This window comes from Babylonia areolata, chromosome 27, assembly GCF_041734735.1.
Source record: "Babylonia areolata isolate BAREFJ2019XMU chromosome 27, ASM4173473v1, whole genome shotgun sequence".
NCBI lineage: Eukaryota > Metazoa > Mollusca > Gastropoda > Neogastropoda > Buccinidae > Babylonia > Babylonia areolata.
In genome coordinates, this window is record NC_134902.1 from 35,273,756 (window position 1) to 35,291,006 (window position 17,251).

Consider the following 17,251-nt stretch of genomic DNA (forward strand, 5'->3'; position numbering starts at 1 on the left):
TGAAGATTCTGAAGACAAAGAGGAATCTGAAAGGTAGCAGCATCTTTGTGGGTGAAGATTTCTCTTTGAGTGTCAGAGAGATCATACCTGAAAAAAGCAGAGGAGGAAGGGAAAAGAGCGGTGATGGTATCTGACCATTTGATCATCAATGGTCGACATTTCTTTCTGGACGCCACGACGGTCTGAAAGAATAATAATAATAATAATGGATACTTATACAGCACACTATCCATAAATCTGCTCTAGGTGCTTTACAAAAACACTTTTGTTAACATAAAACATCATATCTATGTTACATACACACACCAAAATGTGACTACACACACACACACACACACACACACACACACACACACACACACATACACGCTGCATACATACATTTTAACATACATGTGTATCTAACAGCTACCCTAACACATATGCACACACAGGCAGGCACAAACTTACATAAACACACGCACACGCACACACAATACACATTCATATACATGCATGTAGTTATGTACACATACATATGTATATGACACACATAGTCAAGCACAGCTAACGCAAAGGAAGTGGACCTGCCACAATTGAACTTATTGCTGAGGGAAAAGGTGAGTTTTGAGACGAGATTTAAAAGATGCGAGGGAATCAGAATGACGGAGGTTATCAAGAAAGCAGATAGGGGACTGAATGGCTGGTCAGTGTATAAAAATGTTTCCCTCCCTGGGTGCGATGGAGAAAGGGAAGCTGGAAAGTGTAACACCGTTGCATGCACCTGTCAGTGACACTGCTGAGCGCTTCTCGGCGAAGCAGCACAGCCCCGCTGATGCGAAGAGAGCACGGCGCGTTCTTTTGACACCCATGATGGATGTACACAATCCTCTTTCGGCTTTTTATCATGGAATATTAATGGGTTGTTTTCGAAACTTGTTGATCCTGATTTCTTTTTGTCGTTTGAGTTTGAGTTTGTTAGTTTGGTGGAAACTCATGAAAGAGAGTCGACCTTATGTGTTCACTGGTTACACTTCCTGGCTATTCAGTTTTCGAAACTAGGGACGGAGAAACAATCGGCCATTTTCGAAACAAGGGAGACGATCGGGCTGATTTTGTCTATTTGATCTGTTGATGTAAATTATCAAAATGTTTCCGGTTTTTTTGTTTGGTTGTTTTTGTTTTTGTTTTCTTTGTTTGTTTGTTTTGTTATTGTTGTTGTTGTTTTTATTGATAAGAAGTTATTTGGACTAGATAAAAGATATTCATCCGACAAACTGATAGGATTAATAACAAAAGAAGAAACATCAGAAGTGTTTAAAAAACATTCAAAATGACAAAAGCCCCGGTACAGATGGGATGACAGTAAACTTTAAAAACATTTTTTGGAGACAACTAGGGGACTGTGGTTCGAAGGGTTTGTTAAAGGTGAATTGCCAATCACACAAAGAAAAGGACTGATAATCTGTATACCCAAGGGAGTACCACAAAAACTGGAGGCCTTTCTCACTACTGAATGTCACATTTTAAATCAGTTCAGCTTGCATAGCAAACAGAATTAAAATAGTGTTACAAAAACTAATTCATGAAGACCAGACTGGGTTTATTTCAGGGAGGTATATTGCAGATAACATTTGATAAATTGATTATTATATGACATGATACACTGCTTAGGTATTTAACAATTTCCTTGATTATTGGTTTCAATTGATTTTGAAAAAACCTTTAACTCCATAAGCTGGGATTACATGGGAAATGTTCTTGAAACATTTGGTTTTGGAAATGAAATTAGAAAATGGATATACACTTTTTTTTAATAAAAATATTAAAACTTGTGAAATTGTTAATGGAAAGATGTCACAGACTTTCACTTTAAACAGATATAAACAGAAGGTGTCATCAGGGTGACCCTATATCACCATATTTATTCGTCTTGTGTGTAGAAATATTAGCTTGTAAAATTAGATAAGACAAAGAAATTAAAGGAATACAGATATCAGACACAGGATTTAAAATAAGTCAGTTTGTTGATGACACATCATTTACATTGGAAGGAGACAGAAAGTCTTACGAAAAATTGTTTGATGCATTAGGAGAGTTTAAGGAATTTTCAGGACTTAAGTTAAATGTTGAAAAAACTGTTAATGTTTGGTTGAAAATCTCAAACATAACATACTTAGAGAACCAGCGTATGGAATGGAACCCCCTAAATTTAAAATCCTTGGTATTTTTCTTTCAAATGATCTATCAAATCTAACAGAAATCAACATGGCAGATAAATTTGTCGAAGTAAAAACGTTATTTAATATTTGGTCGAAAAGAATATGAACACCTCTGGGCAGGGTAGCTGTGCTCAGATCACTTATTCTGTCCAAACTGGTTTATCGATGGATATTTGTACCAAACCCACCTGACAGTGATGTAAAACAGCAACAAGACATATGTTTTCAATTTGTATCGGACAAAAAAAACCTGGCAAAATAAAAGGAGTGTAATCAGTGCATGATGTAGAAAGCGGGGGAATTGGAGTACCTAGCATACAGGTTTTTGTACAAGCACTGAAACTATCCTGGCTACGAAAAATGCTCACTGCATGTTTTAAATGGAAGAAAATACTACAGACTATACATCCTGAAATAGAAAGAATAAAAAACAAAACAAACTATGGCTCTAAAAGATTTCTAAACAAAGGTAATAAGTTTTGGAGAGATGTAAATGATGCTTATGATAGATTGTGTACCCAAGTAGAACTGAATAAGAATGAAGAAATTGTAGCAGAACCTATTTTTTACAATAACAAGTTCAAAATCAACATTAACTATTTTCACTGTAAAGCATGGACAGATAAAGATATATTTTTTGTTAATGATGTTCTAAATGAAAAGGCCAATTAAATTATGAAGAATTCTCAAGGAAGTATGGAATACAAGTGAACTTCTTGAACTTCATAAGCTGTACACAAGCAATTAAAGAATATGCAAGAAAAAGGAACATAAAATTTGAAAATAGCAAGAAGAACAAATATAGCAAGGCATTACAAATATTATGTGGAATAAGCAAAGGAATAAAACCATACTATGAATTACTATTGCAAAAGATAGAAATATTTGACATAAAAAGCCTTTATGACATGGGAAAATAAGCTAAATTCACAAATTGATTGGGAGATTGTATTAAAAAGGATAAAGAAAATTAAGGAAGTAAAGATTAAATGGTTTCAGATCAAAGTATGTCACAAAATCCTGGTGTCAAATAATATCCTAAAAGTAATGGGTGTGAGTGATAATGACAAAGGTAATTTTTGTGACTCCGAAAAAGATGAAGTGCAGCATTATTTGTGGTTTTGCCCAGTTACACAAACTTTTTGGCTTCAGTGTGAAAATAAACTTAAAGAAAACATGTGAAAACTGAAAGATTGTCCCTCAATTTTGAACTTATCTTGTTTAGCACTGACGAAAAAAATAAAACAGATGATGTTTTTGATTTGATAGTTTTACGGGCAAAATTCTTTATGTATGTATATATATATATATATATATATATAAGTGTAGAATTAATAAGGTTAAACCAGGTTTACATGCACTCATTGCTGAACTCAAACACAAGTACACAACAGAAAAACAAATACACGTAATGGAAAGGAATTGTCAGAATTTCTCTATCAAATGGCTTCCTTATTTAGATTTAGTGATGGAACATGGATTCTAATCTTATGTATTGAGTCAGAGGTGATTCCACATGTGTGGAAACATTATATTGACCAATCTTGGTTTGATTGGTTTGTTGTGACTTGGCTGTTCCCTGTGATCCATGAGATTTGACAGTTAATGTGTGCTGTGAGCTGAGATTGGAAATGTCATGTTCTGGGATCTATGTCTGTTATTCCTTTTTTTTTTTTCTTTTTGATGTTGTTGTTGTTGTTTGTGTGTGTGTTTGTTGTTTGTTTTTTCTCTTCTTCATAAATTCTTTCCTGCTTGTTCGTCAGTTATTCGTTTGTTAACTAAAAAAAACACCCTTGCAAACTGTCACCACATCATACATGTATGTATTTACCTCAATCCCTGAAGGTGGTGTAAATTGCAATTCTGCTTTATTGGTGTGGATTTTCATGTGAAATTGTAATGGAGACGATGTTGAAAAGAAAATATAACCTTCTGTGCAAAGCGAAAAAAAGATATTCTCTATTTTTGCTCATATATTACCACCGAAGTCTCCCTTTTTTATGCATATTTTCACATTGATAATGGAACTGACATGCTTGAAGAGTGGTTGATAGACTTTATTATTACACAATGCTTATCTTATCTTTGAGGCGATTTGAATAGTAGGGCTTCAAACATTTGTCAGGATCTTTCAGTGATAAATGATATCTATATGCAGCATAAAACATGCTCTGAGAATAGTTGTGTGTTTTTGTTTGTTTGTCAAGTTTTTGTTTTGGAATGATTATGGAAATTTGCCACTGAATATGTGCACTACGTTAAACTTGAATATTTTGAATGGTGTATGTGAGGGCGCAGTCTTTTTCCTTGCACTTAAGTTCCAAGCAGGTGGCATTTACTTATCTGAAGATGAAAAACTGAAGTAACGAAACCGCTTCAAGCTCTGGTACACTCCAGATGCAAGGAATATAACCCACAGCCGCAGAACACCACTTGCACAGAGTAAAGCCATGCATAGCAGGCCTTGCACAGGCCACCTGTTGAGAAGGGGCTTGAGAAGGAAAGGAGAGAGAGAATGGTTGCCTAATTGAGGCATCCCACAGGTACACACTAGTTCTCACACACACAGAACCATGCCAGTGTGGTGTGTCTGCAAAAATTTGCATTCCCATGAGGGAATCTCTCTCTCTCTCTCTCTCCACACACACACACACACACACACACACATGCATACATACTCACATCTATCTGTCTATCTGTCTGTCTCCAATTCACGGTTCAACCCTTCATTGTCTTCTACCTTTTGAACAATAACATTAACATTTTGAAAATCAATGTTTTAACAAAATGCCTACAATCACCAGTGCATGTGACAAGATATTAAACAAAATACATACCACACCTACACACCCACACACCCACACACACACACACACACACATATTTTGTGTGTATATTACTATATATATATATATATATATATATATACATATATACACATGTATGTATATATATACATAATCATATACACAACACACACATGTATATATACATACCAGTACATATATATCAGTATCAGAATAAATGCAACATCCTGATAAGACAACTTTGGTGAAGTATGTGATACAACATAGAGATAACAAGCATGACAGCAAACCAAACCCAATAATACATCCCCTTCCCATTGTTTAACACACACACACACACACACACACACACACACACACCCCTTTTATATCTATATCACCCCCTCCCCCTCGCAACAGACATGACAAAATATTCCTGTTCATTGTGCAAGCTGAAATTCGCCACTTTTTTTTTTTTTTTTTTTTTTTTTTTTTTTAATAAGTAGGGAGAGGAGAGTGAAATTCTTTTTTTAACAGGTTCCAAAAAGTGACATGCTGAAATATGGAAAACATGAGTGAAAATGAATGCCAAAGCACAAACGCACATTTGTACAAAACAATATAATTTTTTTTTTAATTTTAAAGCTAGACAGATGGGGGGAGGGAGGGGGTGTGGGTGGGGGTTGGGGGGGGGGGGGGGAGAAAGAGAGAGAGAGAGAGAGAAGAATGTAATACTCACACATGAACACACAAATAAATACATTTGAAGTGCTTGTAGCATGCTTTGTATATGGAATGCTTGTAACATGCATTTGGAATTATTATCATTATTATACCATTTTCTTTATAAAGAAATAATGTTGTGCATGTTGCATGCCATAGGCATGAAGTGCTTGTAACACGCATACATTTACACACACACACACACACACACACACACACACACACACACACACTTCAGCTAATGAAAACTGCTGTGAAAAGTACAACTACTTTGACTACCGCTTCCGCTACCTGACCACCACAATTACAACTACACCAAATGCTGGTGCTATTACTGTTGCTATGTTTCTTAACTCTTTTTATTTTTTCTCAATATCAAATGTGACTTCCTTCTGCAACGCCGCTAAGTAACTGTACTGGAACGATTATACTATACACACAAGTCACCACCAGCTCACTACAATCACACGGCTTCCTGGAACAGTGCCAGTGTGTAGCACTGTCTGACCTGCCTCACATTGACCTTGAATCGTCAGTTAATTAAGTCACTCACATACGTGCTGCAGACACCAGCTTTTGTCAGGCGAGCTTGAATCGTCAATATTTTTTATCCACAAAAAAATCTGATGCACACTTTTTAAACAACCGCAAACACAAGTATTCCAACGCATGAACGAACAGCCGAAAGACTGCAAAGTCCGGCAAAGTTGTGACCAAGGAACAGCGCGCCACGTGGGACGCGCTCTGTGGCTGACGGCAGGAGTAGACGTGCATGACATGAAGAAGTCAGGACGAAACGTGCGATTTCGGAAAGGGGTGAACCATTGGGCTCAATAGGGTGAACTGCAGTGGGGCGACCGTGAAGGTCGCAATACATATATTTCTTATGCTGGAAGGTCAGACCGTGCTACACACTGGCACTGTTCCAGGAAGCCGAGTCATTGTAGTGAGCTGGTGGTGACAGTGTGCGTATGTGTTAGGGTAGCTGTTAGATACACATGTATGTTAAAATGTATGTATGCAGCGTGTGTGTGTGTGTGTAGTCACATTTTGGTGTGTGTATGTAACATAGACATAATGTTTTATGTTAACAAAAGCGTTTTTGTAAAGCACCTAGAGCAGATTTCTGGATAGTGTGCTATATAAGTATCCATTATTATTATTATTAAGCAGTGTCAATGATTTGACCTTAAGGGTGTAGCCGCCAATAGGTCGTTAAACTCCAACAATGTTGTTGTCAATGATTATTTTATATTTTCGAAAGATCTTTTTACTCTTATGTTTGATTCATGTCAGCTAACTATTGGAGCGCATTGATTCGGATCATTTACCACTGGCACGTCACGTTGATTTTTTTAGACTATTGTTGATCAGTGTCAATCAGTGAAGAAAAATCAAGACACTGTTATCACTGAAAAAATCATGGAATGAGGAGTTTGGTGATTTTCTTCGTGATACTCACTCTAAGTAACTATGTTGACATTAGCACAAAAATCGATAATGCAATGAATATGCCGGATAGATGTTTATCAGTGCCGGTAAATAACGCACCACTTTGATTAATATTGAATGAATTTATAAAAGCCGGAAAGAGCAAAATGTATGAAAAGACGTGTGCGCTAGTTAGAGCAAGGCATGCGATGACTGGTTTCATCAAGAGTGTGTCTTTAACTTAGTAAACAAAAGGCAAGGAATTAGTAGGCGGACATTAAAAGTAGAAGATATTGATGTGTATGTAATTGCGAGAAGGGAATGTAAACATCTACTGATTAAACGAAAAAGAAAGAATTTAATAGAACTTTAACGGAAAAGCTTGTAGCTTCCATTGGTTGTCAAAACTGAGGAATTCCGGTCTGGAATAATGTCAATAAAGTTTCGCCGGTTTAAAAAGAAACAGCCAAGACATAACATTGATATATATAAATATACTTGGTTTCAACACTTTCAAACGCTGTCACAATGACTGAAATGCCGATAACGAGCAAAATGAAGCTGCACATGGTGATGATATCAGTACTTGATGATGAAAACCTATACATGACTGAACAGACCAATTTCTGAAAAATAAGCATATTTAGCATTACGGCCCGAAACTTTAAAATGGTAAGGCTGCTGGTCCTCAGTGATGGTATTATACTGAAGCGAACTATTTAAAAACTCTTCTGATCTCATAGCGGCCCTATTCTTTCTTAAGCTGTTTAATAAATTGTTTGAAAAGGGATATACCCAAATAATTGGACACACACACACGCACACACACACTGAGGTAGAGCACAAACTGAAAGATGGACACACACACACACACACACACACACACACACACACACACGCAGAGCCGGAATACATATATGTGATCTTTGTTCATGCCTCAATTTTAAGAGACCCGGCGAGAGAGATTCAGAGGATGACTTCAGCACGTGATTGCCGTTTATTTCATTTCAAATAATTATGAGCGGGGAACATTGAACATAATGATTCCACACACACAGAGTCACGGAGCTTCGCATTGAAAAGAAAACGTGCATGCACAAACACATTCTCTGTCTGTCACACATGTGCATACACACACATACACACGCGACTCGTGTGGGAAGCTGTTGGAAATGCGAACGTGTTCAAGCAGTTTAGCGACTCATCCATGTCATGAATGTCCTTATATGGCTTAAAACACCCTCGCTTATTCGTCAGCCGTGATAGTCTAGTGGTTAGGACCTCGCGTTGTGGCCGCGATAACCCAGGTTCGAATCCTGGTCACGGCAATTTTTTTCCTTAAAAATTTGTTGTTTGTGTGTGTTTTGTTTTTTTGTTGTTTTTTTTTTTGGGGGGGGGGGGGGAGGTGGAGGGGTTGGGGGGGGTACGTGTTTGTGTGTGTACTTTTTCTTCGTAAAAAAAGCTACCAGATATGAGATTCTAAAACTGAAATTTAATGAAACCAGGGTTGGGGGTACACTCTGAAGCTGAATCAAAACTATGGTTTAAAGGCATTTGGAACGCTTTCATGCAGTAAATAAAAAAAAAATAATAATAATAATCTAAACAAAATTAAAAGGTCCACGTGAATCACTAAATTGGTTGAATAAGCGTACATATCAGTATAGCATCATGATATAGATACAGTGCTTAAACTCATAAAACCACATACATACATTTTTAAAAGACTAATCTGGAATGATATAAAATCACTCATGTAAACTTTTCAGTTGAGAGATCGAGTGTGAGTATTGTTTTCAATGCAACTCTCTGCATGTATGAGAGCACTGATGTGTGTGTGTGCATGTGTGTGTCACAGTGTCAGTGTGTGAGTGCGCACTGATGTTTGTGTGCCGGCCGGCGTGCCAGTGTGCACATGTCAGTGGTGGACGGACTGGAAAGAATATGTGTTTGTGCATGCACGTTTTCTTTTCAATGCAATTCTGTGTCTCTGTGTGTGTGTGTGTGTGTGTGTGCGCGCGCGTGCGTGCGTGCGTGCGTGTGTATGTGTGCCGCGGCGTGTGTGTGTGTCAAAGTCGAAGTCAAAATGGCCGTTTATTTTGGCCGGCAGGCCTTTGGCCCGGGAATTCACATTCATAAAGATACTGAGTACAACTGATGAACACATACATTCCTGATTGCTTCTTTCCTTACTGAATATGCTTTGTACACAAATTTACCGAGTCTCAGTTCAGTAAAATTACGCCCCGGCCTCGACTGGACAGCAGCAGTGCTAGCTTGAATAATGAACGGGATGACTATAATATTTAACTGACAGATATGAGTCTACAACGCAAGTCAGTGTACTTCGGACCGGACAAACTAACAAACAAACTGCAAAAAATGCAATTCACCCGGTTTCCAGAATATCTGGACAAAAGGGGCAGGTGCCATTTTGACTGAACAAAATTATACCGTACGAAAATTCAAAATGTGGGAACGTAACGGGCAAGTACAAATGCTGAGTCTTGTGATAATTTACGAGCATAAAGACATTTAATTACAGTGGAAACAAAGACCAGAATGAGAGGCACTGATTTTAAAAAAAAGATTTTTCTTCTTCTTTTTTTTAAATTTTTTTTATAATTTTTTTTAAGATCACTGGTGATGGAAAGGACGCGTGGAACAAACATTTCAATGAACGTATGATTGTAGGAAACCAGGTGGAAGTGATGTTAAAAAAAAACAACCAGTTGAGTATTATTCATTACTGACATTAAACAAAACTGAAACAAAACAAAGTGTGTTTTTTAAAAGAAAAAAAACACATTAAACGCAAAAACAAAAACAAACAAACAAAAAAACTATTTAAAAAAAAAAACCAAAAAGAAGATTTAAAGTTAGGCAGTTGTCCATAGGACTTGCAGGGTTAACTCGATACATTCGATCATTACTCAAGACGGGTCAGCTCGTCCCCCCAGCCACTGGTGAGTCGTTCAGTCTCAGATCCAAAAACAGTCAAATACAGCTGTATTGGCACTTTTTCTTGGTTAACGATCTTCGTTGTGTTATTACCGACTGATAATGCTTTCTGCTTTATTGGCCGGCGGCGGCGGCGGCGGCGGGGAGTGAAGTTGATCAAATCACTGTGTAGGGGAATGATGTGGAGTGATGGCCTATAGGTAACGCGTCCGCCTACGAAGCGAGAGAATCTGAGCGCGCGGGTTCGAATCACGGCTCAGGCGTCGATATTTTCTCCGGCCGGGCCCACTCCACTAGACCTCAAGTTGAGTGGTTGTCTGGACGCTAGTCATTCGGATGAGACGATAAACCGGGCCCACTCCACTAGACCTCAAGTTGAGTGGTTGTCTGGACGCTAGTCATTCGGATGAGACGATAAACCGAGGTCCCGTGTGCAGCATGCACTTAGCGCATGTAAAAGAACCCACGGCAACAAAAGGGTTGTTCCTGACAAAATTCTGTGAAACTTGAAATCCACTTTGATAGGAAAAGCAAATAAAACTGCACGCAGGAAAAAAATACACACAAAAAAAGGGTGGCAATGTAGTGTCGCTACGCGCTCTCCCAAGTTATTGTTTAATCTTTGAATTATTAGTAAATTATTGAGAGGGCCATCTTTGTGAGGACAAAGTGCTATTTCTGTGTAATTGAGAGGACTTATCTTTGTGAGGACAAAGTGCTATTTCGGTGTAATTGACTGATAATTTGTTCTCGCGTTGTTGTTTAATCATTGAATTATTAGTGAATCACAGAGAGGGCTCAAAACTCCCCTCGCTCGCTCCGCTCGCTCGGGGAATATTTCAGAATAACCTGCTATGAAACAATACCCATATGCACCCTTCCACTGGCAAAGAGGAGACAACCCAACAAAAATCCCCAATCCCACGGCTTTCATACAGTACCAATGGGATGAATGGCTGTTGGGTTAAACAGTCACTAACTGTATGCAGTCTGGCCTTAGGGCGACACCAGGCTGACGGACTCCACACAGATGGACATCCATTGCCCTTCCCTGATAAGAGGCTCTGTCAGGGTGACCGAATATTTTCCCTCACCACATAGAACACCCTTCTATGGATACAAAAAAAACCCTGTCTCGCGTGCACCTCGGGGATCAGCTGCATAGCACGAGACATAAAGTCAGATCCCCAAAACCCCAAAACAGGCGTGGCAAAAGAGGTGGGAAAAGATTGTGCTTAGGTAGCAGAATGACAAAAGCAGAGCGGCTGTCAAAGAAATTCTTTAGAATCGGCAGTTGGAATTGTTCCAGCGCAAGAATGAGAATCTCAACAATTGAGAAATTGGCATATGATTTTGACATTCTATGTCTCCAAGAGACCAGGACAAGTGCAGACAGACCAATACATTTTGAGAATTTCACAGTCCTTCAAAGGAATGAAGGAAGAGGGGTAGCAATCATACTGAACAAAAACCTAAAAAACAAAGTTTCCACCATAAATCTAGAGAAATGGTGTAGCAACTCATGTGAATTAGTGGGGGTGCGTCTTGAAAAACCTGACGGAGTTCACAAAAGCATCGTGCTCATCAATGCCTATGTTCACCCAGGAACCTGCATAACAAAAGAGGATTGGGCCTTTTTAGAGGAAATAGAGAACGAACTTGGAGACTCGGTCATTATCTGTGGAGACCTTAATGCAAGATCGAAGTTATGGGACCAGCGGAACACCAACCCACAAGGACTTGCACTTGAAGGAATGATAGGGGAAATTCTTCTTAGCCCATTAACAACCACATCCCCAACTCGCCTTGGAACAAGACAAGGGGACAGTGACAGTGTGATCGACATCGCTCTAACATCTCCAAAATTCAGAGCAGAAATGAATGCAGAGACGCTTCCATACCAAGGCAGCGACCACCTCCCGGTAGCTTTCAGTCTACAGAAACTGTCAGATAAACCCTGTATGAAACTGCGTGATCCATTTCAGTATGAAACCAAAGAGGCAACTGTCATCGAAAAATTAAGACGCAGAAGAAACAAAAGAACGGCACTGAACAGGATGCAAACTATTCAGCCCCCATGGTGGAATACCGACACAGAGAGAGCCTGGATAGAAAAACATGCGGCTGTCAAACTTTGGCAAAAAGAAAGAACAAAACCATCTCCGGACAAAGATATTGAAACAAAAATGAAAGAAAAAACCAAACAGTTTGAAGTCATTGCTCAAGAGGCCAAAAATGACAGGTGGAAACAGTTTTGCGAGACACTCAGTTATGACACAACATTGACAGAGTTCTGGCAATTTTATCGTCGCATGGAAGGGAAAACGTGCACAACAACAACCCCAGAGATGTTAGACACTGACGGAACCAAGCTTAAGACAAATGAAGAAAAAGGATCTGCTTTGCTCAAACGTTTCATACAACAGAGTGATCAAAGAAACTTAGATGAGAAAAAGAAATATATTGAGGAGTTAAACCAAACCCTTATGCAGACTGGACCTGATGATGACTTGACAATGGATGATCTAAACGAGGCAATAGCTAAATGCAAGAAAGAATCGGCTCCTGGCCCAGACAAAGTTCGTTACTCAGACATCAAGGAGCTATCGGAAGAAGACAGAAGCAAACTTTTCAGTCTATATCAAAACAGTTTCCACAATGGACAAGTGCCGGAGGACTGGACACACAGCTTCTTAAAACCCATACCAAAACCAGGAAAGGACCATCATCAGGTAAGCGGCTACCGGATCCTAACCATGCAAAACATTGCTGGAAAGCTCATGGAACGCATGATAGCCAGGAAACTTGCAAGGGATCTTGAACACAGGCACATTCTCCCTTCAAATCAAGGTGGTTACAGAACAGGCAAGTCCACATGGGAAAATGCAGCTGCTTTTGCATATGAGGTGTATGAAGGATTCCAAAGAAAAGAAGAAACACTAGCAGTAGCAATTGACCTTGAAGATGCCTACAATAAAGTCCAGTTTGCGCACCTCATGGAGCTGCTACTAAGTTATGGAGTAAGTTTGACACTGACAAGATGGATAGCAGCAGCGCTTCAGGAAAGAACTGTCGTCCTACGCCTCGGAGATTGGATGTCTGCACCTTCTAAACTATCCATGGGACTGCCACAAGGGTCTCCGCTCTCTCCTGTCCTCTACAATGTCTACACGAAGGGCCTTGCAGACTTAAACAACAATGGAATTGCTCGGGTGCTTACCCTTGCGGATGATGGCCTGGTCTTCAAAACTTCGAAAGATGCTCAGGAAAGAACTGAAGCCGTCCAGAAACAACTAAACAATATTGCTCAATGGTGCAAAGACACAGGATCTTCCATCAATCCAGCGAAAGCCCAAACGTTGCTGTGCACCCTTAACAACAAAACCGCGAGCAAATCACCACCTTCTGTGTCATTCGATGGAATTCAAATTGAGAAAACTGAATGCCTACGCTACCTAGGAATACACTTCGACAGGATGCTGACCTTCAGAAAACATACGGAAAATACTGTTCTCAAATGCAAAAAGGGCCTTTCAGTCTTAAAAGCAATGGCAACCAAAGGAATTGAACAACGCCACCTCTTCCTGCTATACCAATCACTCGTCCTCAGCGTGATCGACTACGGACTTGGGCTTACAACACCGTCTCAAAGCAACCTCCTAAAATTAGAAAGAGTACAAAATGAAGCTATGAGGCTGATCCTTGGAACAACAAAAGACACGCCCACAGAAACCATGCGATACCTGCTTGACCTTCCTTCAGTACAGGCCAGAAACAAGTTAGAACAGGTCAAGACCTACTTCAAAGCATTAGAAAACCCTCAAAACCCACTGCATGACGCAGTCAAAGAACCAAAAGGCAGCCGTCTAGGACGAGGAAGATCATGGATGGGACAAGCAGAAGACACAATCCAGCTAGTATGCCGACTACAAGACCTGAAAGAAACAAAAGAATGGGAGAAAAACCCCAAAAACCTCAACCATCTATTCAACACAGTCATTTCACCCACTCTAGGAAGACATTGTCGGGAATGGCCAGAGGGCAAAACAGATGCGGAAGTGAAGCTACTCATAGAAGAAAACAGTAAAGAAGAGGACATCATCATATACACAGATGGCTCAGTCACCAAAGACCAGTCTGGTTGGGGATTCACTGCGAAACAAAATGGAAAAACAATTTGGGAAGAGAATGCTGCCTACAAAGTCACAACCTCCAGCCTAACGATGGAAGTTGAAGCTGCGACACATGCCCTCCAGTGGCTATCGTCCATCCATACGCCCGGAAACCAACATGCCATGATTCTAACCGACTCAATGAACCTCATACAGAAAATTGAAAACGGAATGGGAAGCCCAGAGTGGCATAAGGCAATGCGCAACTTTCAGATTAAAAAACTCACATGGTCATACTGCCCGGGACATGCAGGTGTTAAGGGAAATGAGCGAGCTGACAGACTTGCTGGTAACGCAACACCAACGAGCGGCCTACATCTAGGAAAATCGGAAATTCTCAGAAAAGTCAAAGAATACCAAAAAGAACAGGTACAAGGCCATCACACCATCGATCGCCTCAAAGAAATAAAAGCAGAGAGAGGGAGCGGCCGAAAGTCTAACATGAAAGGTAGAGCACGATGCTTTGCAAATCAAACAAATATCGGCATCATTTCCAAACCAACATTGCGCAAATTTCTTCAAAACGGAACAGAGTCTCTGTGGGCCTTTCCAAATACAATAGACTGAGCAACACACTAGACGCCACGTTCTTGGCATCAGAGATCTTTTCCCATCCCTCTTGGCAGCCTCTGTGCGTGTGCGTGTGTGGATGTGTGTGTTTGTGTGGATGTGTGGGTCTGTGTTTTTGAGTGCGTTTGTGAATGCGCGAGAGTGTAAGTGTACACAAGTGTCAGGAGAGATCTGTGTACGGGTGTGTGTGTGTATATATATATATATATATATATATATATATATATATATATATATCTTTGTATATATGTGTGGGGGTTGGGGGTGGGAGATATGGGCGTATATGTGTGTGCTTGTACAAGTAAGTGTTCATCTCTGTGAGTGTGTGTTTGCGTGCGTGTGTGTGTGTGTGTGTGTGTGTGTGTGCCGTGGAAGCTGCGATACGTAGGCTAGAAATGAGTGTGTGGAGGAGGGGGTTGGAGGAGGTGCAAGGTAATGTGTGTGTGTGTGTGTGTGTGTGTGTTGGAGCTCATGTACGTTTATATGTATTTGACTGTACTTTCATATCTGTGAAACTGCATGTTTGGTGCATTTCTGTTATGCATGTGTGGGTGTATGTGTGAATGTGTGTCGTCATATTTTACATTCATTCGCTTAATTATCACCATTGTTGTCTTATTTATTTATTTATTTATTTTTTATTATTATCATTTTATTAGTATTACTATTATTATTACTACTACCTTTTTCTATATTATAATTATTATTTATTTATTTATTTATTTATTTATGTAAGCTTATCTATTATTTATTCCCCCCCCCCCTTTTTTTTTTTTTTTTTTTTTTTTTTTTTTTTTTCTCAAGGCCTGACTAAGCGCGTTGGGTTACGCTGCTGGTCAGGCATCTGCTTGGCAGATGTGGTGTAGCGTATATGGTTTGTCCGAGCGCAGTGACGCCTCCTTGAGCAACTGAAACTGAAACTGAAGCTCTCCCTGGTGACAGCAGCCCGAATTTCACACAGAGAAATCTGTTGTGATAAAAAGAAATACAAATACAAATACATATGAATGTGTTCAGTCTCTTCTGACCAGCCGTCTGCCTACAGTGTTGTGGAGAACAAATGCTGCAGGAAAGCTGTGTGCGGCGTGTGTTGTGTGGGCCCTCTGTCCGCTGTTCTCTGCTTTTGCACAGTTACTATACACTCGCAAGCCCAACACTCGGCTTATATCACAGATTGACATAAGTTTACATTTGGGCCAACAGCAAAGTGAGAGCTGTATTATCAATGGTTTCTCCAGACAATGGGAAACCATTTACAGCTTAGTCTTTTTGTGAAGGACTATGACTCTCAAACTAGGAGGCAAAATTGCACTGACTCTTAGTGCTGCAGCCTTGTGGGCTAGTTGGCCTTTGGGAACCATCCCCAACGCCGACTGTCCTAAAAACCCTCTTGGCCGAGAGAGTGGGGATGTACTTGGGCAAGACACTCTCCACTATGATCAAATTCTAGCCCAAGTAGTCGGAACAGCCGTTGCCTCCTTTGCTGTTCTGATGGTCATAGTTGGACACGACTGACTATCATATATATACACTCTCAGCTCGGCTCAGTGTTTCTGTTTGAACCATTTTCATTCACTCTTCAGCCTCCGGCGGGGAGGGCGTTTAAGCTCGGACAAAACATTCAAGTAATATGCAACGGAAATCAATGCGCTGCACACCCCCATTCATTCACAAGAAACACAACAAACTTCCCACACATCAAACATACATGTCAGTTGTACCTATACAAGGCACGGCTGAGATATTACGCAGTAAAGTGTTTTCATAAAAAGCAGCTTCTACTTTTACATATCATTACCGGAAAACAAATTCAATGTAACACAGAAAAAAAATTGCAACTTTTGTGAGTTTGGATTTGTGTATTCACGAGGGTCGTAAATTTTAGAGCACTTGGATGGTGTTGGAAATATTTATCTACTGTGTCCCGCCGGCGACTGCAATTTTAAAAACTGGGAACGAACAGTTGAATACATAATGAAATTCATTCGACGGGCGCAATAGCCGAGTGGTTAAAGCGTTGGACTTTCAATCTGAGGGTCCCGGGTTCGAATCACGGTGACGGCGCCTGGTGGATGAAGGGTGGAGATTTCTACGATCTCCCAGGTCAACATATGTGCAGACCTGCTAGTGCCTGAACCCCCTTCGTGTGTAAATGCAAGCAGAAGATCAAATGCGCACGTTAAAGATCCTGTAATCCATGTCAGCGTTCGGTGGGTTATGGAAACAAGAACATACCCAGCATGCACACCCCCGAAAACGGAGTATGGCTGCCTACATGGCGGGGTAAAAACGGCTATACACGTAAAAGCCCACTCGTGTGCATACGAGTGAACGTGGGAGTTGCAGCCCACGAACGCAGAAGAAGAAGAAGAAGAATCACCAATTTTAGAGCACTTGGATGGTGTTG

The 17,251-nt window shown here is 40.1% G+C and overlaps 1 protein-coding gene and 1 non-coding gene across 2 annotated transcripts in view; one reads left to right on the top strand and one right to left on the bottom strand.

Annotated features, from left to right (window-relative positions):
* Positions 1–6,374, bottom strand: part of LOC143301432 (sialin-like) — a 41,539-nt gene extending 35,165 nt beyond the window's left edge. Inside the window, exon 1 of the mRNA XM_076615721.1 lies at positions 6,264–6,374. The gene's annotated coding sequence lies outside the window, so the exon portion shown is untranslated. The remainder of the gene's footprint in view (positions 1–6,263) is intronic.
* Positions 6,375–8,397: 2,023 nt separating this feature from the next.
* Positions 8,398–8,469, top strand: Trnah-gug (transfer RNA histidin (anticodon GUG)). The gene has a single exon. It is a non-coding gene; the product is annotated as a tRNA-His (tRNA).
* The last annotated feature ends 8,782 nt before the right edge of the window (positions 8,470–17,251 follow it).